The 23,759-nt window shown below is 46.3% G+C and overlaps 1 pseudogene; it reads right to left on the bottom strand.

Moving 5' to 3' along the window:
- Positions 1-364: 364 nt before the first annotated feature.
- On the bottom strand, positions 365-1,194 carry LOC119309143 (annotated as a pseudogene).
- Positions 1,195-23,759: the final 22,565 nt, after the last annotated feature.

Genomic DNA, 23,759 nt, shown 5'->3' with positions numbered 1-23,759 from the left:
CCTTACATTGATGGGATATTTCCTTACATGAATCATACACGTCAAAAAAAGGTACGGCGTGCGAGGATCATGGGCACATGCCCTACAAATCCGAAAATGCCTATAAAAATTAAATCAGAATCAATTAAGCATCGATGGTATATTTTACTTGCTTTGATGGGATTTTTGTACATGGTACCATTAACGCGTTCCTCCCATCGCTGCCCTCCTCACGAGCCTGGACGGCCGATCCTCTCGACGCCTGCCCTCATGTGTCCTCGCGCCACCATCATCTTCTTCTCTGCGATCTCCTTGACTAGGAGGACTCCTCTGTGCCCCAGGCCCCGGCCGACGCCGGCGACTCCTCGATACTCCGCCCGCGCCGTCACATCCGACGCAGGCGAAACTCCAGCTGATGCCACATGATCCACATCCTACGCTCGTCGGCCATCTTCCACTCAGGCTGCTGCGTGGTGCCGCCACTGCGGGAGGCAACCTGGCAGGAGCAGACGTAGCCGTCCTCGTGCAGCCCGACCCATGCGTCTAGCTCGGCGTCGAAGTAGCCTCGGCCTCTGAAAGGCAGCATCCACTCCCCATGGCGCCTCCACTTGCAGCTCCTGGTGTCGACGGAGTACGTGTCACAGACCGCCCTGCTCCACGAGGACACGAATATGGTGCGCCCGTCCGGGTGCAGCGCGTAGGAGAAGATCATCTCGTCCTTGGTGAAGGGCGTCGGCATGATTCTCCAGGACCAGTCGGTGGGCAGCAGGTCGTCGTCTTCCGTCGGTGGCAGCTTCGCCATCGCCTCAAAGGACACAGGCCGCTCCATGAAGTGGAAGGAGAACGCGAACAGCGTGTCACCGGCGCCGGAGGTCAGGAAGGTGTTGGAGCCACAAAGCAGTGCGTCTGGAACGGGAGGGCCGACGGCCAGTCTGGCGGTGTCAGTGTCGTAGAAGAGGGTTCCGGCATGTATGTTGCTCGTGGCGATGATGTAGCCGCCCAGGGCTGGAACTTCATGACACGACCACGCTCAGGTGACACTAGCCGGAGGACAGGGGAGGCGTTGAGGTCGGGACTGTCGGCATCGATCTTGCGGATGGTGAAGCCCTTGTGCCAGTCGTCTAGAACCAGATAGAGGCTCTTCTCCTTGTTGCCGCTGCTGTCGTGGTAGTAGTTGGCCTCATCCTCCTCACCCTGCCTTCTTTGCTTAGACATCCATCCCCCGACTGACTGAATTAGTGAATTTTGAAGTATATACCAGAAAAACACGTACACAGACGGAAACACTCGAATAGATTGGACGTAGCTGGCTAACCACGGTTGATGTAGTATCGATCTACTAGAAGCAACACGGATACACGCAAGCAATTGATACACACGGGCATGCCTCGTGCCTGCTGATCTTTCTATTGGTCTCTGGGTGTACTGTTTATAGGGGTGCAGGGTAATACGTATATATAGCTATAGCTAGGACGGAGGAGGATTTGTGGTCTATGGGGACATATACACCCTATATGGGAAAAAAATTAGTAATTCAACAAAAAGTCAAAAATTCCTGAAAATATTTTTGAAATAAACTTGACCTTTTGCTGTACCCGTGAGAAAAAATCCACACAAAAAATATCCCTTTGACTTCTTTTCGAAAAAGAATTTTTTTTAGCTAAAATAGTGTGAATAGTGACCTATAATAGCAAATAAATTTTGTCTTTTTTGCTGTGATGTCAACTTTTTTTTTGTGAAAGTGTATATACCAATGCAAAAGTAAGTCAAGTGTTTTGTCAAAATAGTTCTTACCTATTTTGACTTTTCTAAAAATATTTAAAAAAATCCCATATATGGTGCATATACAACCAGGAACCATTGGGTATTTCCCTAGCCAGGACTTGCAACATAACCGATTCGGGACGGAACTACTGATCCTACTTGGTGATGGATTCCTGCACGAGCCAGACATGAGACGTGCTTTTTTTCTTGAGGGAAACGTCGCCGCAGCCGCCGCCAACGAGTAACCCTAGGGCAGGGCGCTAGGATCCCCAGAGTAGGGCGGGCAGCAAGGAGCGGCGCAAGGAGGCCGTGTCGGTTGTTCCCGCCACCAGCGCTAAACCCCAGGTATTTACGTTCCGTGTCCTCCCCGCACTCTACGCTGATACATTAGCGAGGAGCTGGCGGTGGAAATGCTACTCCTCCCCGAACTATATGATGCTTGATTCGATCTCGTGGTGTGGAACCATTAAGGCGGGCAAGGCTATTGAGTTTGCTCCTAACGCCGGCTTGGGCGATGGGTGGGACGAATGCGAGCAGCGGCCAACGGCGGACATGGACTCAAGCCAGCACAGGTCCACGATGGAGCAGCGCACCTGCTGGTCTTCACTTTGTAGGCGGCAGCAGTTTCTGCATCAAGGTATGTGCTCCTTTTTACATTCTTGTCATGTCTGAGTGAGAATCGTTGTATTAGCTCATGGGCGCCCGTACCAGCAGTCCAGATTTGATTCGCGGTCAGCTCGGGTGTTGTGGAGCACAGGGAAGGAGGAGAAGGAGGGCAGGTGTTTACAATTCGGTGCCAAGGGAGATAATCGAGATGGTGGCGCAGAATTAGAGGATGCCAGGTGACCAAGAGACACCACCCAACGCCCATCGATGCAGTGAGGAGTGTGGTGTTGTACAGTATGGTAATTGGTAAAAGTTTTTGGTCCTATAATATCAGAGAGTGTGTGTGTGAGTGTGTGTGTGTCTGAGAGAGAGAGAGAGAGAGAGAGAGATCATTTGGTGGTAGCAAGTTCAAGTAATAGTTTAATCGCGGACAAGAAATAGTATAAAGATAATGCATATTACATAAAAATAACGTTGAGAATTTAGATGTATTGTTTGTCACGGAGCTGTGGCTGGCCGATTTACATGAAATAAACTCCCTCAGTTGTGGTGGCAAATATAATACACATAATCCATATTGTTATGCACTAGCGTGTGTGTGAAATAGATGGATTATGGTCCCATACCCAATAAGATGGATATGTGTGTGTGTGTTAGAGAGAGAGAGAGGGAGAGGGGGAGAGAGAGTGAGGAAGAGGTACGGAGAGTGTATGTGTGTGAGGTTTTGATGGTAAAAAAGGTCGCCAGTGTCACTTGATATGTATGAGAATATTAAATGTAATATTAACATGATTAATATTGAACACTTAAAGTTAATGTGGCCCCGTTACAACGCACGGGCGTTCTTCTAGTAGCTCTAGTGCATCCATTGCATGTCAATCCCTACTCACTCAGATTGATATCTATTGATGGGCATCTCCATAACCCGTTGATACACCTAGTTGATGTGAGACTATCTCCTTATTTTTATCTTCTCCACAACCACCATATTCTATTCCACACATAGTGCTATATCCATGCCTCATGCTCATGTATTGCGTGAAAATTGAAAAAAATTGAGAACATTAAAAGTATGAAACAATTGCTTGGCTTGTCATTGGAGTTGTGCATGATTTAATACTTTGTGTGATGAAGATGGAGCATAGCCAGACTATATGATTTTGTAGGGATAACTTTCTTTGGCCATGTTATTTTGAGAAGACATGATTGCTTTATTAGTATGCTTGAAGTATTATTGTTTTTATGTCAATATTAAACTTTTGTTTTGAATCTTATGGATCTGAATATTCATACCACAATAAAGAAAATTACATGGATAAATATGTTAGGTAGCACTCCACATCAGAAATTCTGTTTTTATCATTAACTACTCGAGGACGGGCAGGAATTAAGCTTGGGGATGCTTGATACGTCTCCAACGTATCTATAATTTTTTTATTGTTCCATGCTATTACCTTATCAGTTTTGGATGTTTTATACGCATTAATATGCTATTTTATATTATTTTTGGGAATAACTTATTAACCCAGAGCCCAGTGCCAGTTTCTGTTTTTCCTTGTTTTTGAGTTTCGCAGAAATGGAATATCAGACGGAGTCCAAACGGAATAAAATTTTATGATGATTTTTCTTGGACCAGAAGACATCCGCGGAGGTTGAGAACCAAGTTAGAAGAGTCCCGAGGCAACGACAAGGGTGCAGGGCGTGCCCTAGGGGGGCCCTGCCTTGTGGGTCCCTCGGAGATCTCCTAACCCTATTCTCCGGCCTATAAATTCCCAAATATTCCCAAATCCTCAGAAGCATCCACGAAAATACTTTTCTGCTGCTGCAACCTTCTGTTCCCATGAGATCCCATCTTGGGGCCTTTTCCGGCAATCTGCCGGAGGGGGATTCGATCACAGAGGGCATCTACATCAACCCTATCGCCCTTCCGATGAAGTGTGAGTAGTTTACCTCAGACCTACGGGTCCATAGCTAGTAGCTAGATGGGTTCTTCTCTCTCTATGATCTTCAATACCATGTTCGCCTCGATGTTCTTAGAGTTCTAGCCGATGTAATATTCTTTTGCGGTGTGTTTGTCGAGATCCAATGAATTGTGGATTTATGATCAGATTATCTACAAATATTATTTGAATCTCCTCTGAATTCTTATATGCATGATTTGATATCTTTGTATTTCTCTTCGAATTATCGGTTTGGTTTGGCCAACTAGATTGGTATTTCTTGCAATGGGAGAGGTGCTTAGTTTTGGGTTCAATCTTGTGGTGTCCTCACCCAGTGACATAGTAAGGGTAGCGAGGCACGTATAGTATTGTTGCCACCAAGGATAAAAAGATGGGGTTTTCATCATATTGCTTGAGTTTATCCATCTACATCATGTAATCTTACTTAAGGCATTACTCTATTCTTTATGAACTTAATACTCTAGATGCATGCTGGATAGCGGTTCGATGTGTGGAGTAATAGTAGTAGATGCAGGCAGGAGTCGGTCTACTTGACACGGACGTGATGCCTATATGCATAATCATTGACTTGGATATCATCATAACTTTGCGCTTTTCTATCAATTGCTCGACAGTAATTTGTTCACCCACCGTATTATTTGCCTTCAAGAGAGAAGCCTCTAGTGAAACCTATGGCCCCCGGGTCTGTTTTCCATCATATATTTTCAGATCTATAAACCAATAAGGCGAAAAATACCTTGCTGCAATTTATTTACTTTTATTTAGTTTTACGTTTTAGTAATCTTTTATACCTATCTCTATCAGATCTCATCCTTGCAATTGACGGTGAAGGGATTGACAACCCTTTATCACGTTGGGTGCAAGTGTTTGATTGTTTGTGAAGGTGCATATATTGGAGACTTGCTTGTACCTCCTACTGGATTGATACCTTGGTTCTCTAACTAAGGGAAATACTTATCTCTACTTTGCTTCATCACACTTTACTCTTCAAGGAAAAAACCGAAGTCAAGCTCAAGAAGTAGCAGGAACCAATATGGGCATCCAGGTTCCGCTATTGGTTATTGACCGGAGAGGTGTCTCGGTCATGTCTACATAGTTGTCGACCCGTAGGGTCCGCACGCTTAACGTTCGTTGACGATATAGTGTTATATGAGTTATATGATTTGGTGAATGAATGTTGTTCGGAGTCTCGGATGAGATCACGGATATGACGACGAGCTCCGGAATGTTATGGAGGTAAAGATTGATATATATAGGACGATGGTATTCAGACACCGGAAGTGTTTCAGAGTGTACCGGGTAGTCATCGGAATACCAAAGGGGGCACCGAACACCCCCGGGAGGGTAATGGGCCTATTGGGACATTAGAGGGGAGCACACCAGCCCACAAGGGGCTGGTGCACCCCCCTATGACATCCGGCCAAGTGGAGAAATGAAAGGGGGGATTCGGGAGGTCCCCTCCAGCAAATACGGTAAGGTGGGGGAGCCACTTGGGAAGGATCCCGAGTAGGTTTCGGCCTACTTGGGGGCGCCTCTTGGCTGGTACCTCCTCCCCCCACCTATATATATGTGGGAGGGGGGCGCCTAGCACAAACACAACAATTGCTTAGCCGTGTGCGGCGGGCCCCTCCACCGTTTACTCCCTCGGTCATATTTCCGTAGTGCTTAGGCGAAGCCCTACAGAGATAGCTTCACCATCACCGTCACCATGCCATCATGCTGCCAGAACTCATCGACTACCTCGCCGTCTTGCTGGATCAAGAAGGCGGAGGACGTAACCGACCTGAACGTGTGCTGAACGCAGAGGTGTCGTACGTTCGGTACTTGATCGGTTGGATCGCGAAGAAGTTTGACTACATCAACTGTGTTACTAAACGCTTCCGCTTACGGTGTATGAGGGTACGTAGACACACTCTCCCCTCTCGTTGCTATGCATCTCCTTGATAGATCTTGCATGTGCATAGAAATTTTTTTGTTTTCCATGCAACATTTCCCAACAGTTACATGGACACTGTTGGAAATATGCCCTAGAGGCAATAATAAAATGGTTATTATTATATTTCCTTGTTCATGATAATCGTCTAATGTTCATGCTATAATTGTATTAACTAGAAACTGTAATACATGTGTGAATACATAGACCAGAACATGTCCCTAGTGAGCCTCCAGTTGACTAGCTCGTTGATCAATAGATGGTTATGGTTTCCTGACCATGGACATTAGATGTCATCGATAATGGGATCACATCATTAGGAGAATGATGTGATGGACAAGACCCAATCCTAAGCATAGCACAAGATCATGCAGTTCGTTTGCTAAGAGATTTTCTAATGTCAAGTATCATTTCCTTAGACCATGAGATTGTGCAACTCTCGGACCATAGGAATGCTTTGGATGTACCAAACGTCACAATGTAACTGGGTGGCTATTAAGGTGCACTACAGGTATCACTGAAACTGTCTGTTGGGTTGGCACGAATCGAGACTGGGATTTGTCACTCCGTATGATGGAGAGGTATCTTTGGGCCCACTCAGTAATGCATCATCATAATGAGCTCAATGTGATTAAGGAGTAAGCCACGGGATCATGCGTTACGGAACGAGTAAAGAGACTTGCCGGTAACGAGATTGAACGAGGTATTGGGATACCGACGATCGGATCTCGGGCAAGTAACATACCGGTGGACAAAGGGAATTGCATACGGGATTGATTGAATCCTCGACATCGTGGTTCATCCTATGAGATCATCGTGGAACATGTGGGAGCCAACATGGGTATCCAGATCCTGCTGTTGGTTATTGGCTGGAGAACGTCTCGGTCATGTCTGCATGGTTCCCGAATCCGTAGGGTCTACACACTTAAGGTTCGGTGATGTGACGCTCGGATAATTAAGCTACAGTAATCCCATGTTAATGGTGCCATGTTCTCACATTACTGTTGCTAATCGTCTTTTGATCCAAGGCATGATTCAAATTCAAGTTCAAACTGAAGTCCAAAATTCAAAATTCTCAAATGTCAAAAAAATGTTCATTGGGCTGCAAATATTAACTAGCTATTTATCATGTGGCAACCAACATCATTTGGCTCTCCTTAAATCTGTAGGAAAATATAAAGTGGCCCAACAACATATTAGTTGACCTATTCAATTTCTAAAAATGCTTGAACAATTTCGTTGGCTCTAAAACTTTTTTTTTGCAGCACCACAGTGTTGTTCTCGAAATATGTGCCAAATTTGAAGTTTGACTAAATTCTTTTTTGTCACTCAAATCTTTACCTAATAATAAACCAAATTGGGTTTCTTTCCTCCGTCATGGCATTTTTTAGAAAAGTCCCTCTATTTCAGAGAATTCAACACGCAGTCCTATTTTAAGTCAAAACGAATCGTTTTTTTCGTATTTTACACAAAAGTCCCTGTGTTTTCTTGAAATCAACCCACCGTCCGGATTTAAGTCACACCCGAACCGTTATTTTATGTTTTATGAAAACCCCCCTGATGTTTTAGGTAATTCATCCGCGGATCATATTTAAGTCAAACAAATACTTTTAAAAATCATCCATATCTTTTAAACCGTAACTCCGATTTGAACATGTTATATATGAAATTTGATTATAAAAATATGTAGAATATGAATATGAGATTATATTTACCTATTAAGTATTTTTAAATATTATTTTGGAATATATTTAAATCAAACAAATGATTTTCTATATTATCCGTATCTTTTAAATCGTAAGTTCCCGTGCATACCTCTGAAAAATGTCGCAGGGGAAACAACAGATTTCTCATCGCGAGAGTGAGAGAAAGCGAGAGAGAGAGAGGGCGAGGGAGGAGAGAGGGAGAGAGAGACACCTTAGGATTAACCATATTTAAACACGTTTTTTGTTGTTTTGTGTGAACACCGAGGCGATCGCCGGCGAGGGTGAGAAGGAGGATAAGCGGCAACACAAATGTGATGCCTCACAAAAATAAAAGAGATGAACCTATTGAGTGATGGTTGTTGGGTTAAGAGCGTGTGTTATGTTTTTTCTCCCGTTGCAAGCCACGTCTACTTGGTTCCTACCTGATATAATTTGCATCAAAATATGTTTGATTACATCATAGGGACATCAATTATTGCATCATAACAGAAAACAAAAGGTCTATCAATAGTCGATTTCTATGAAATATAATGCACAAGAATCTTCTTTTATTAGAAAAATAAAATAAAATAAAATCTGTAGAAATAAATCCTACAAACCAAACAACACACCGAGGAGAATTATTAATAAATTCCAGTCCTTCAAATTTCCTATGAAAATCATTTTAGCCAAAGGGGTCCCTAAATTTAGCGTGTTCCCGTGACAAGCAATTAATCCTTCAGTAAAGTTCAGACCATGATGCAACCAGAGACCTTCTATTACACCTTCACGCATTTTCCATTCCCGTGTGATTCAACAAGGGGATGGAATTATTATGTTTTCTTATTACTATGTTTTTCGAGTCATGCCAACCAAAGAGACCCTTTCTTCTGGATAAAATCTCCAGAGAACAGCTAGAAAATGGTTTCAGAATGAGACGGCATGATTTTAACTTAAGTGGTTTCACATGCATCATCAATGCCACATGTTATCACATCACAAATTAGACCATTCTAGTCCCTCTTGATTTCTCCCCAAGCCCATGCGTTGCAACGGGAGAAAAAACATAACACACACTCTTAACCCAACAACCATCACTCAATAGGTCCATCTCCTTTATATTTGCGAGGCATCATATTTGTGTTGCTGCTTATCCATCTTCTCACCCTCGCCGGCGATGGCTTCGGTGTTCACACAAAACAACAACAAAAACGTGTTTGAATATGGTTAATCCTAAGGCGTATCTCTCTCCCTCTCTCCTCCCTCCCCCCTTTCTCTCTCTCTCTCCCTCTCTCTCTCTCTCTCTCTCGATTTCTCTCATTTTCGTGATGAGAAATCTGTTGTTTTCCCCTGTGATATTTTTCAGAGGTATGCATGTGTAGTTATTGATGTTTTCTTTTGCCTATATGGTTATACTGGGGTGTTTATTTGCAATCCGGATCGCCGCCGGTACGAAAGATAAACAGATCTTGCGCTAGAAATTATAAGTTTGCTTTCAAAACAATATTTAAAAAATATTTAACAGGTAAAATTAACATCATATTTAGATACCACACATTTTTCTAATAAAATTTCATATATAATATGTTAAAATCGAAGTTACGGTTTAAAAGATACGGATAATTTAGAAAATCATTTGTTTGATTTAAATATATTCCAAAATAATATTAAAAATACTTAATAGGTAAAAATAATCTCATATTCATATTCTACATATTTTTCTAATCAAATTTCATATATAACATGTTCCAATCGGAGTTATGGTTTAAAAGATATGGACGATTTAAAAAAGTATTTGTTTGACTTACATATAATCCGCGGATGAATTACCTAAAACGTCAGGGGGGGTTTCGAGAAACGTAAAATAATGGTCGGGTGTGACTTAAATCCGGACGGCGGGTTGATTTCAAGAAAACACAGGGAGTTTCGTGTAAAATGCGAAAAAACGATTCATTTTGACTTAAAACAGGACTGCGGGTTGACTTCTCTGAAATAGAAGGACTTTTCTAAAAAATGCCATGACGGACAAAAGAAACCCAATTTGCTTTATTATTAGGTAAAGACTAGAAACTGTAATACATGTGTGAATACATAGACCAGAACATGTCCCTAGTGAGCCTCTAGTTGACTAGCTCGTTGATCAATAGATGGTTATGGTTTCCTGACCATGGACATTAGATGTCATCGATAACGGGATCACATCATTAGGAGAATGATGTGATGGACAAGACCCAATCCTAAGCATAGCACAAGATCATGTAGTTCGTTTGCTAAGAGCTTTTCTAATGTCAAGTATCATTTCCTTAGACCATGAGATTGTGCAACTCCCGGACCGTAGGAATGCTTTAGGTGTACCAAACGTCACAATGTAACTGGGTGGCTATAAAGGTGCACTACAGGTATCATCGAAACTGTCTGTTGGGTTGGCACGAATCGAGACTGGGATTTGTCACTCCGTATGATGGAGAGGTATCTCTGGGCCCACTCAGTAATGCATCATCATAATGAGATCAATGTGATTAAGGAGTTAGCCACGGGATCATGCGTTACGGAACGAGTAAAGAGACTTGCCGGTAACAAGATTGAACGAGGTATTGGGATACCGACGATCGAATCTCGGGCAAGTAACATACCGGTGGACAAAGGGAATTGCATATGGGATTGATTGAATCCTCGACATCGTGGTTCATCCTATGAGATCATCGTGGAACATGTGGGAGCCAACATGGGTATCCAGATCCTGCTGTTGGTTATTGGCTGGAGAACGTCTCGGTCATGTCTGAACTCGTAGGGTCTACACACTTAAGGTTCGGTGATGTGACGCCCGGATAATTAAGCTACAATAATCCCATGTTAATGGTGCCATGTTCTCACATTACTGTTGCTAATCGTCTTTTGATCCAAGGCATGATTCAAATTCAAGTTCAAACTGAAGTCCAAAATTCAAAATTCTCAAATGTCAAAAAAAATGTTCATTGGGCTGCAAATATTCACTAGCTATTTATCATGTGGCAACCAACATCATTTGGCTCTCCTTCAATCTGTAGGAAAATATAAAGTGGCCCAACAGCATATTAGTTGACCTATTCAATTTCAAAAAATGCTTGAACAATTTCGTTGGCTCTAAAACTTTTTTTGCAACACCACAGGTTGTTGCCAACATAACTGACAGGTTGTTCTCTGACCAGCCTTTCTATCATGACCGTGCAATGTTAGCACCCTTCCTGCTTTTAACCCACATGGTGGGCCCATAACCCACAGTTTCACAAGATCAAAACTTGACTCTCCAATACAACCTTGACTCCGAAATATTCCTTGCACTTGGCTTCGTATGTACATCAAGAGCCAAGTATCAGACGCAATACTTATTCCCATTGCTCTAAACCCATTTCACCATTTGTTTCAGGCAACGAACGATTGTCTACCCGGTTGAAGCTTCTTATTACATCTTCTTACCTTGCCCCCGAGGACTTTCTTGAATTTCAACTCGAGAGGTGCCTCTATGCCATGTCCACAAGATAGCCCCCAGGTACCTATCTTGTGTTGAGCCCCGTCCTTCCCGAGTCTTTTCCCCTTACTCCACCCCTTAAATCTCGGGACGAGATTTCTTGTAGTGGAGGAGAATTGTGACGCCCGGATAATTAAGCTACAGTAATCCCATGTTAATGGTGCCATGTTCTCACATTACTGTTGCTAACCGTCTTTTGATCCAAGGCATGATTCAAATTCAAGTTCAAACTGAAGTCCAAAATTCAAAATTCTCAAATGTAAAAAAAAATGTTCATTGGGCTGCAAATATTCACTAGCTATTTATCATGTGGCAACCAACATCATTTGGCTCTCTTTCAATCTGTAGGAAAATATAAAGTGGCCCAACACATATTAGTTGACCTATTCAATTTCTAAAAATGCTTGAACAATTTCGTTGGCTCTAAAACTTTTTTCGCAACACCACAGTGTTGTTCTCGAATTATGTGCCAAATTTGAAGTTTGACTAAATTCATTTTTGTCACTCAAATAAATACAAACAGTGGTTAGCTGAAATACGCAAAAGGGAAAATAGAAAATGGCCTTACTAAACTGCTGTGTAACTGGGTCATTGATGACCATAGTGCTTTTGGCCCAGCCCAACTGGCTTTTCCTCCACCTCCCGCTACAGGAGACAGGGGCCATGGCGTGGCACGCATCCACCCCCACCGTGGCCGTTGCAATCATCGTGTCGGGCATCCCGCGGTCCTCACGGCGGATAAGAACCCCGACCCTCGTTGACGAACCCTACACCGCTCGACCCCCCCCCCACCTGCGCCCCACTCCCTCCCTTTCCTGAACTAAATCGCCCGCTGCCCTCGTCGTCAATCCGTCGATCCCGCGTCGCCGAGCTACCCTCGCCGCGACACCAGGTCCAGGAGGTGCGCCATCGACGCCTTCGTCGACTACCTCACCGGAACGAGGCAGGGAAGCCCCATCGGCGTCGCCATCGTCCCGTATTCCCCAACGGTCCCCGCCATCGCTCGTCGGTGATTCGTCGCCCCAGCACCACCCCGACCCTCCCCGAGCACGCCAACGGACTCACCGTGAGCTCCTTCCCCCGAACCCCCCTTTTCCCCTTCGATTTGGATCCCGTAGGCCGCCATCACTGTCGTGTACGCCCTTGTATGCGCGCGCTCGCTAGCTCCTGACTGCTGCTGGGATGCTGCTTGCGTTGCCGCTGCTGCTTCCCCGCGGCTCCCGCCCGCCTGCTCCCGTGCTGGTTGCTGCTGTTGTGCGGCTGCTATTGCCCAGCGCCGTCCCGCTCCCCTGCGCCCTGGCCGCCCAATGCCGCCTGCCCGCACGCGCCTCCCCTGCCTTGCCGCTGCCGCCCTAACCCCGTGCTCCGGCTTCGCCCTCGCCGGCTGGTTCCGGCCGTCCCGCCTCCGCAACCGGACGCGCGCCGCCGCACTCCCCTGCCGGGGTTGCTACCGCCGACCGCCTGTTGCTGGTTGCTTGCTCAAGCAGCCATGGCCGAATGCCCCTGTACGTGCGTGCGTGTGCACACGGCTGGGCCTCTGGCCGGCTCTGTGCAATTTAATTAGGGGGCTAATTCCCCTCTAAGGCTAACCCTCATCACTAACCACCCATGACAAATGGGCCCCCTGGGTTAAATAACCCTTTATTCTAAAAATATAAGTCAATTACATGTGGACCCCACTGCTGTTAGTTAACTGTTAAATTTTATTAAAATTGCCTGAGTCAATAACAGCCGGGTCCCGCCTGCACTATTCCCCTTTTTGACTAGTCAATGTTGACTAGGTCAACCCTGCCACTGGACCCCACCAGTCAGCCTCTGTGGCTAGCACATGGCTGGGTACACTTAGTATTTTCTGTTTATTCGCGAATTAAAATAAATGCAGAAATTATTTTAAAACTTCAAAAAATCATATAAAATAAACCGTAACTCGGATCGAAAAACTTTATAAGTTGCTTAGCACGACGAGACGAATCCGGATACGCCCTTCATTCGTCTGTCACACGTCCCTAGCATAGCAAACATGCAACCTTTCCCCTTCGGTTCATCTATCTGATAGACGTCCGGAACGCGAGAACTTTCCCGGATGTTTCCCCCTTCGCCAGTATCGCCTAGCACTGCGTTAGAACACCTCTAGCTTCGCTTATTGCCGTGTTATGCTTTGTGATGCTATGTTTGCTTTATATTTACTATTTCTTCCCCCTCTTCTCTCCGGTAGACCCCGAGACCGATGCTGATGCCCATATGATTAACTACGTCGATGACGACCCTTCTTGTCTGAGCAACCAGGCAAGCCCCCCCTTTGATCATCCCGATATCGCCCATTCTATACTCTCATGCTTGCATTAGATTTTGCTACTATTATTGTTTGCTCCTATTCTGATGCATAGCCTGCTTTTGTACCTGCTTATTGTTACCTACCTACTTATCCTAAACTGCTTAGTATAGGTTGGTTAGTGATCCATCAGTGACCCCCACTTGTCCTTGTTGCCCCTGCTTCATCATCGACGCCTCGATCAACATGATCGACGACCGGAGCCCGACACCTCACATCACATCACGCCCCTTTTGTTGCTCGACTCTGTAGAGCTACTATCGAGTGCCGAGGGTGATCCCTCATAACGCACTCCTGATGATAATTCTGTAGTGTAGCTATTCGGTCGTGGTCATCGAGGGTGATTTCCTCTTTCACCATTCCTGATACGGCTCTGTCGTTCAACACCTCAAGTGTGAACCTCGAGGGTGGTCCCTCTTACGTTCACCTTGATGATTACATTGAGTGGAATCCATCGGGGGTGATTCCTTGGGTTTTCCCCTTGATGTCTGGACACACGGTTACAATGACTTTACTTGAGACCTTGGTGGAAGTCGGGCGGGCCCGGAGAGCACCCGCAAGATGGTTACATGGCACGGCCGGGCATTCTAGGCCCTTGTCGTAAGTTCACGAGACGGGGCGACGGGGTCACTTTCGATCGTGAGTCTCTGCTCGTCCCCGCAAGCTAATAATACACTATGGTTTGGGTATTTGTTCTCAGTTGGCCTCTGGCGTTTACGCACCAACCACCACGTGAGAATATTTATGGGCCTCGACGTCGCATTATCAACTGAAGCTTTGTCAGACGTCCAGTTCAGCACTGCGGCACGGCCCGGTCGGCGCTCCAGTGGAGGTGGCTTGTATCGCCCTGCACGTAACGATCCGGAGTGCAACAGGCGATGGGACCAGACCCCGGAGTGCTTAGGATGTAGACCGGCGGGAACCTCTCTGCTGAGCTTAGGTAGGGCTACGACGTGTTGATCTTCCGAGGCCGGGCATTGACCCCAGAAAGGTGTGTCCGGCCAACGTGATCGAGCGTGTTGGAAAACATGGTGCACCCCTGCGGGGAAGATTATCTATTAATAGCCGTGTCCACGGTAATGGACGTTCAGACTTATATCCTGATCTTATACAACTACAAATGGATACTTGAGATATGTGGCTCCGGGATTGCTTTCTCGCAGGGAGTCGAGGAAGGATCTCTGGGCATTAATGTACAACATGCTTGTTAATTATAAACTGCTATTCTTTACTCTTCTACATGCTGCAAGATGCTCGGAGCTGCGTGAAGATGCTAGTCTTCGATAGGCTAGGCTTTCCCCCACTATTCTGGCATTCTGCAGTTCAGTCCACAGATACAACCCTTCCATTTAATACAAATGCATACTTAGTATAGATCTGATGCTTGCGAGTACTTTAGATGAGTACTCACGGTTGCTTTGCTACCCCTTTTCCTCCTTCTTTCTTCTTTCCGGTTGATGCAACCAGATGGTGGATCCTTGGAGCCAGATGCCACCGCCGACGGATACTACTACATGGAGGCCGCCGAAGACCAGGAGTAGTTAGGAGGTCCCAGGCAGGAGGCCTTGTTCGATCATTTTTGCTTTTGTGTTTGCCTTCTTAAGGCAATGATGTTTAACTAATGTCTGTACTCAGATATTGTTGCTTCCGCTGACTCTTGTGTATCGAGCTTGTATTTGAGCCCTCGAGGCCCCTGGCTTGCAATATGAAGCTTGTATTATTTCATTTTGCGTCTAGAGTTGTGTTGTCATATCTTCCCGTGAGTCCCTGATCTTGATCATACACATTTGCGTGTATGATTAGTATACGGTCGAATCGGGGGCGTCACAAGTTGGTATCAGAGCCGACTGCCTGTAGGATCCCCCTTTCCAACTCCTTGGCCGAAGTTGAGTCTAGTCTTTGAAAAACTGATTTACTAACATGGCTGTACGACTTACGAGTCCACGTCGCCATTGGGTGGTATTAGGATCTTTTATTCCTCGTCTATACTCTGGGACTCTAATCTCTCCTCTATTCAGGTTAAATGATTTTGTCAACTCTAACTCTAGGATCTCGTAAATACTTTCTCCCGGAGAGCCCCTCACTCAGATGATTGCTTGGTGCATCAGAAGATTCTGAAGACACTCTCCGATGTTTTACCGAGTCCCTTGTACCCTTCGCAGTTGAGATCCTTCCACCGATAAAATCCTTATGTGTAACTACCTACGTTGTCATTCATACATTCGTCCCCAGTTGCTCTTGTTATTACAAGATGTCCTGAAATACTCTTCGATGTTCAGAGGATCCTTTATGCGTACGGCCCTACAGTCCTTGCTGCATAAATACCCCTTCGAATAATTACTCGCTCTTATCGAGTATCCATTCACCCCAGTTATTCTTATGCTTCATAAGATACTTTTTAATAGAATCCGAGCTTTCGATGACCTCTGTCGCCTATCGCTCTAGAAGGTCTTACCTGCCTACACTCTGGTTAATTCCATATGCCTAGCAGTATCCTTTGACGTCCTTTGTCATTATCATCTTGAGTCTTTCGATTTGATATGTCTGTGCCGCAATCACCAGTTGATCCTTATAGATTATCTTTCCAGCTCAGACGTCTTCCCAAACATGAGCTGGTTCTCGTCCAATCAGATTTCCATCGATTGTGCCTTACGTCTACTCAACTTATCCATCCTTGGTCAGAGCGTTTGCTTCTGATCCCTTGACCCTGGAATCATAATACCTTTGCATTTTGAACTCTGAATTAGTCATTCCTTTTATAATCTGACTTCCTTGCATTCTTTCTTCTTCTGGTTGAGTACCGTTGCTCACATCAGATCCATTGTGGACCTCCAGGTCCTTTGATGGGTTTTATCCGACAGCGTCCTTCATATTCAGTAACCCTGTGAGCCTTTCCTCGGATACACAATGCCTTTGGTAAATTTTATCCCCCGCTCTCGTCAAGCATACTCAGCTTCCGGGCTTTTTATCTACTCGTGAAGTTTGTGGTATATGATCCTAAGATGCCCCTATGGGTTGAATCTATGTCTTCCTAAATCCGTGTGAACTCAAAAGTTATGCGGGTTATACTCTATTGGCTTTTCGCCAGGTAAAAATTCAACGCTATAACTTCTTCGAATGCGAGAAGTTAATGGAAAGTTATGCATTAGAGAAGTGGGAGTCGACCTTGAACCTTGTTTCATGCCCATGGACCCGATGTGGAACTTATCATGGAAGCTTCTTGTTATAATAATAATCCTCTTGTGATAAGTTCATCTCGTATATATATATATATATATATATATATATATATATATATATATATATATATATATATATTTGGTCCTTTGCAACCGTGGTTCTGACCATATTGGTCTTCTTTGATCCCCTTTCTAGGACAAGTTGAATTACTTGTCTTCTGCAGATCATTTCACTCGTCCAACCTCTGTTCTGCTATACCCTCGAGTATTACCCTCTGGTATCTCGAGATTATCACGGAACTACATAACTTCTTATGAGTTCTTCAACTATTATTCTTGACCGATTCAAATTTTCCACGGGTTCTAATTTGTTAGGTACTCGAGAACACCGATAACTGATTCAAGTCTCCATTGCATTGTTTAACCTTTCTTGTAACCTAACATATCCGAGCAGTGATAATTCCCTGCTTATGTAAACACCTCGGTGTTCACCTCTGTCAGTAAGACCTTGTTACTATTGTTGATGACATTCCGGTAGCCACTGATGGACGAGAACTTTGCCTATTGGTCCGCCTCGTCTAAACGAGCAGGAAAAAGGTTCTCTTCGTTCCTCGCCCTTGGTACCAATGTTGTTGCCAACATAACTGACAGGTTGTTCTCTGACCGGCCTTTCTATCATGACCGTGCAATGTTAGCACCCTTCCTGCTTTTAACCCACATGGTGGGCCCATAACCCACAGTTTCACAAGATCAAAACCTGACTCTCCAGTACAACCTTGACTCCAAAATATTCCTTGCACTTGGCTTCGTATGTACATCAAGAGCCAAGTATCAGACGCAATACTTATTCCCATTGCTCTAAACCCATTTCACCATTTGTTTCAGGCAACGAACGATTGTCTACCCGGTTGAAGCTTCTTATTACATCTTCTTACCTTGCCCCCGAGGACTTTCTTGAATTTCAACTCGAGAGGTGCCTCTATGCCATGTCCACGAGATAGCCCCCAGGTACCTATCTTGTGTTGAGCCCCGTCCTTCCCGAGTCTTTTCCCCTTACTCCACCCCTTAAATCTCGGGACGAGATTTCTTGTAGTGGAGGAGAATTGTGACGCCCGGATAATTAAGCTACAGTAATCCCATGTTAATGGTGCCATGTTCTCACATTACTGTTGCTAATCGTCTTTTGATCCAAGGCATGATTCAAATTCAAGTTCAAACTGAAGTCCAAAATTCAAAATTCTCAAATGTAAAAAAAAATGTTCATTGGGTTGCAAATATTCACTAGCTATTTATCATGTGGCAACCAACATCATTTGGCTCTCTTTCAATCTGTAGGAAAATATAAAGTGGCCCAACACATATTAGTTGACCTATTCAATTTCTAAAAATGCTTGAACAATTTCGTTGGCTCTAAAACTTTTTTTGCAACACCACAGTGTTGTTCTCGTATGTGCCAAATTTGAAGTTTGACTAAATTCATTTTTGTCACTCAAATAAATACAAACATTGGTTAGCTGAAATACGCAAAAGGGAAAATAGAAAATGGCCTTACTAAACTGCTGTGTAACTGGGTCATTGATGACCATAGTGCTTTTGGCCCAGCCCAACTGGCTTTTCCTCCACCTCCCGCTACAGGAGACAGGGGCCATGGCGTGGCACGCATCCACCCCCACCGTGGTCGTTGTAATCGCCGTGTCGGGCATCCCACGGTCCTCGCGGCGGATAAGAACCCCGACCCTCGTTGACGAACCCTACACCGCTCGACCCCCCCCCCCCACCTGCGCCCCACTCCCTCCCTTTCCTGAACTAAATCGCCCGCTGCCCTCGTCGTCAATCCGTCGATCCCGTGCCGCCGAGCTACCCTCGCCGCGGCACCAGGTCCAGGAGGTGCGCCATCGACGCCTTCGTCGACTACCTCACCGGAACGAGGCAGGGAAGCCCCATCGGCGTCGCCATCGTCCCGTCTTCCCCAACGGTCCCCGCCATCGCTCGTCGGTGATTCGTCGCCCCAGCACCACCCCGACCCTCCCCGAGCACGCCAACGGACTCACCGTGAGCTCCTCCCCCGGAACCCCCCTTTTCCCCTTCGATTTGGCTCCCGTAGGCCTCCGTCACTGTCGTGTACGCCCTTGTATGCGCGCGCTCGCCAGCTCCTGTCTGCTGCTGCGATGCTGCTTGCGTTGCCGCTGCTCCTTCCCCGCAGCTCCCGCCCGCCTGCTCCCGTGCTGGTTGCTGCTGTTGTGCGGCTGCTATTGCCCAGCGCCGTCCCGCTCCCCTGCGCCCTGGCCGCCCAATGCCGCCTGCGTCCTTGTCCCGCACGCGCCTCCCCTGCCTTGCTGCTGCCGCCCTAACCCCGTGCTCCGGCTCCGCCCTCGCCGGCTGGTTCCGGCCGTCCCGCCTCCGCAACCGGATGCGTGACGCCGCACTCCACTGCCAGGGTTGCTACCGCCGGCCGCCTGTTGCTGGTTGCTTGCTCAAGCAGCCATGGCCGAATGCCCCTGTACGTGCGTGCGTGTGCACATGGCTGGGCCTCTGGCCGGCTCTGTGCAATTTAATTAGGGGGCTAATTCCCCTCTAAGGCTAACCCTCATCACTAACCACCCATGACAGATGGGCCGCCTGGGTTAAATAACCCTTTATTCTAAAAATATGAGTCAATTACATGTGGACCCCCACTGTTGTTAGTTAACTGTTAAATTTTATTAAAATTGCCTGAGTTAATAACAGCCGGGTCCCGCCTGCACTATTCCCCTTTTTGACTAGTCAATGTTGACTAGGTCAACCCTGCCACTGAACCCCACTAGTCAGCCTCTGTGGCTAGCACATGGCTGGGTACACTTAGTATTTTCTGTTTATTCGGGAATTAAAATAAATGCAGAAATTATTTTAAAACTTTAAAAAATCATATAAAATAAACCGTAACTCAGATCGAAAAACTTTATATATGAAAGTTGCTTAGAACGACGAGACGAATCCGGATATGCCCTTCGTTCGTCTGTCACACGTCCCTAGCATAGCAAACATGCAACCTTTCCCCTCCGATTCATTTGTCTGATAGACGTCCGGAACGCGAGAACTTTCCCGGATGTTTCCCCCTTCGCCAGTATCGCCTAGCACTGCGTTAGAACACCTCTAGCTTCGCTTATTGCCGTGTTATGCTTTGTGATGATATGTTTGCTTTATATTTACTGTTTCTTCCCCCTCTTCTCTCCGGTAGACCCCGAGACCGATGCTGATGCCCATGTGATCAACTACGTCGACGACGACCCTCCTTCTTGTCTGAGCAACCAGGCAAGCCCCCCCTTTGATCATCCCGATATCGCCCATTCTATACTCTCATGCTTGCATTAGATTTTGCTACTGTTATTATTTGCTCCTATTCTGATGCATAGCCTGCTTTTGTACCTGCTTATTGTTACCTACCTGCTTATCCTAAACTGCTTAGTATAGGTTGGTTAGTGATCCATCAGTGACCCCCACTTGTCCTTGTTGCCCCTGCTTCATCATCGACGCCTCGATCGACGTGATCGACGACCAGAGCCCGACACCTCACATCACATCACGCCCCTTTTGTTGCTCGAGTCTGCAGAGGTACTATCGAGTGCCGAGGGTGATCCCTCATAACGCACTCCTGATGATAATTCTATAGTGTAGCTATTCGGTCATGGTCATCGAGGGTGATTCCCTCTTTCACCATTCCTGATACGGCTCTGTCGTTCAACACCTCAAGTGTGAACCTCGAGGGTGGTCCCTCTTACGTTCACCTTGATGATTACATTGAGTGGAATCCACCGGGGGTGATTCCTTGGGTTTTCCCCTTGATGTCTGGACACACGGTTACAATGACTTTACTTAAGACCTTGGTGGAAGTCGGGCGGGCCCGGAGAGCACCCGCAAGATGGTTACGTGGCACGGCCGGGCATTCTAGGCCCTTGTCGTAAGTCCACGAGACGGGGCGACGGGGTCACTTTCGATCGTGAGTCTCTGCTCGTCTCCGCAAGCTAATAATACACTATGGTTTGGGTATTTGTTCTGAGTTGGCCTCTGGCCTTTACGCACCAACCACCACGTGAGAATAGTTATGGGCCTCGATGTCGCATTATCAGCCGAAGCTTTGTCAGACGTCCAGTTCAGCATCGCGGCACGGCCCGGTCGGCGCCCCAGTGGAGGTGGCCTGTATCGCCCTGCACGTAACGATCCGGAGTGCAACGGGCGATGGGCCCAGACCCCGGAGTGCTTAGGATGTAGACCGGCGGGGACCTCTCTGCTGAGCCTAGGTAGGGCTGCGACGTGTTGATCTTTCGAGGCCGGGCATTGACTCCAGAAAGGTTTGTCCGGCCAACGTGATCGAGCGTGTTGGAAAACTTGGTGCACCCCTGCAGGGAAGATTATCTATTAATAGCCGTGTCCACGGTAACGGACGTTCAGACTTATATCCTGATCTTATACAACTACAAATGGATACTTGAGATATGTGGCTCCGGGATTGCTTTCTCGCAGGGAGTCGAGGAAGGATCTCTGGGCATTAATGTACAACATGCTTGTTAATTATAAACTGCTATTCTTTACTCTTCTACATGCTGCAAGATGCTCGGAGCTGTGTGAAGATGCTAGTCTTCGATAGGCTAGGCTTTCCCCCTCTATTCTGGCATTCTGTAGTTCAGTCCACCGATACAACCCTTCCATTTGATACAAATGCATACTTAGTATAGATCTGATGCTTGCGAGTACTTTGGATGAGTACTCACGGTTGCTTTGCTACCCCTTTTCCCCCTTCTTTCTTCTTTCCGGTTGATGCAACCAGATGGTGGATCCTTGGAGCCAGATGCCACCGCCGACGGATACTACTACATGGAGGCCGCCGAAGACCAGGAGTAGTTAGGAGGTCCCAGGCAGGAGGCCTTGCCTCTTCGCTCGTTTTTGCTTTTGTGTTTGCCTTCTTAAGGCAGTGATGTTTAACTAATGTTTGTACTCAGATATTGTTGCTTCCGCTGACTCTTGTGTATCGAGCTTGTATTCGAGCCCTCGAGGCCCCTGGCTTGCAATATGAAGCTTGTATTATTTCATTTTGTGTCTAGAGTTGTGTTGTGATATCTTCCCGAGAGTCCCTGATCTTGATCGTACACATTTGCGTGTATGATTAGTGTACGATCGAATCGAGGGTGTCACAGGTGACGCTAGAGTTGTTATGGGAAATTGTATGTGGTTACCGAAGGTTGTTCGGAGTCCTGGATGACATCCCGGACGTCATGAGGAGTTCCAGAATGGTCCGGAGGTGAAGATTTATATATGGGAAGTCCAGTTTCAGTCGTCGGAATGGTTTCGGCGGTTATCGGTATTGTATCGGGACCATCGAAAGGTGTCCCGAGGTCCATCGGGTGGGCCACCTGCCCCGGAGGACTTAATGGTCTGAATATGGGAGGGAACCAGCCCCCTAGTGGGCTGGTGCGCCCCCCAAGGGCCCAAGGCGCCTAGGGTTTGGAAGCCCTAGGGGAGGGGGGCACCTCCACCTTGCTTGGGGGGCAAGTCTCCCCCTCCTGGCCTCCGCCCCCCTCTAGATGGGATCTAGAGGGGCTGGTCCCCTCTCCCCTTCACCCTATAAATAGAGGGAGGGTGGGAGGACTGCAGCACCCCTTCCCTGGCGCAGCCCCTCCCTCCCCAACACCTCCTCCTCCTCCGTAGAGCTTGGCAAAGCCCTGTAGAAATACCACAAGCTCCACCACCACGCCATCGTGCTGCCGGAGCTCTCCCTCAACTTCTCCTCTCTCCTTACTGGATCAAGAAGGAGGAGACGTCCCCAGGCTGTACATGTGTTGAACGTGGAGGCACCGTCCGTTCGGCGCTAGATCAGATCTTTCGTGATTTGAATCGCCGCGAGTACGACTCCATCATCTGTGTTCTTGTAACGCTTCCGTTTCGCGATCTTCAAGAGGTATGAAGATGCACTCCCTCTCTCTCGTTGCTAGCATCTTCTAGATTGATCTTAGTGACATGTAGGAAATTTTTGAATTATTGCTACGTTCCCCAATAGTGGCATCATGAGCTAGCTCTATGCATAGATTCTATGCACGAGTAGAACACAAGTAGTTGTGGGCAATGGTTTGTTCAATTTGCTTACCGTTACTAGTCCTATCTTGGTTCGGAGGCATTGTGGGATGAAGCGGCTCGGACCGACCTTACACATATGCTTACGTGAGACAGGTTCCACAGACTGACATGCACTTGTTGCATAAGGTGGCTAGCGGGTGTCTGTCTCTCCCACTTTAGTCGGATCGGATTCGATGAAAAGGGTCCTTATGAAGGGTAAATAGCAATTGGCATATCACCGTTGTGGCTTTTGCATAGGTAATAAACATTCTTGCTAGAAACCCATAGCAGCCATGTAAAACATGCAACAACAATTAGAGGACGTCTAACTTGTTTTTGCAGGGTATGGTATGTGATGTGATATGGCCAAAAGGATGTGATGAATGATATATGTGATGTATGAGATTGATCATGTTCTTGTAATAGGAATCACGACTTGCATGTCGATGAGTATGACAACTGGCAGGAGCCATAGGAGTTGTCTTAATTTATTCTTTGACCTACGTGTCAATGATAACGCCATGTAATTGTTGGAAATATGCCCTAGAGGCAATAATAAATTGATTATTATTATATTTCCTTGTTCATGATAATCGTTTATTATCCATGCTAGAATTGTATTGATAGGAAACTCAGATACATGTGTGGATACATAGACAACACCATGTCCCTAGTAAGCCTCTAGTTGACTAGCTCGTTAATCAATAGATGGTTACGGTTTCCTG

Source organism: Triticum dicoccoides, chromosome 5B (assembly GCF_002162155.2).
Source record: "Triticum dicoccoides isolate Atlit2015 ecotype Zavitan chromosome 5B, WEW_v2.0, whole genome shotgun sequence".
Classification (NCBI taxonomy): Eukaryota; Viridiplantae; Streptophyta; class Magnoliopsida; order Poales; family Poaceae; genus Triticum; species Triticum dicoccoides.
The sequence above is the reverse complement of the archived record's forward strand: the minus strand, read 5'-3'. Positions and strand labels throughout refer to the sequence as shown.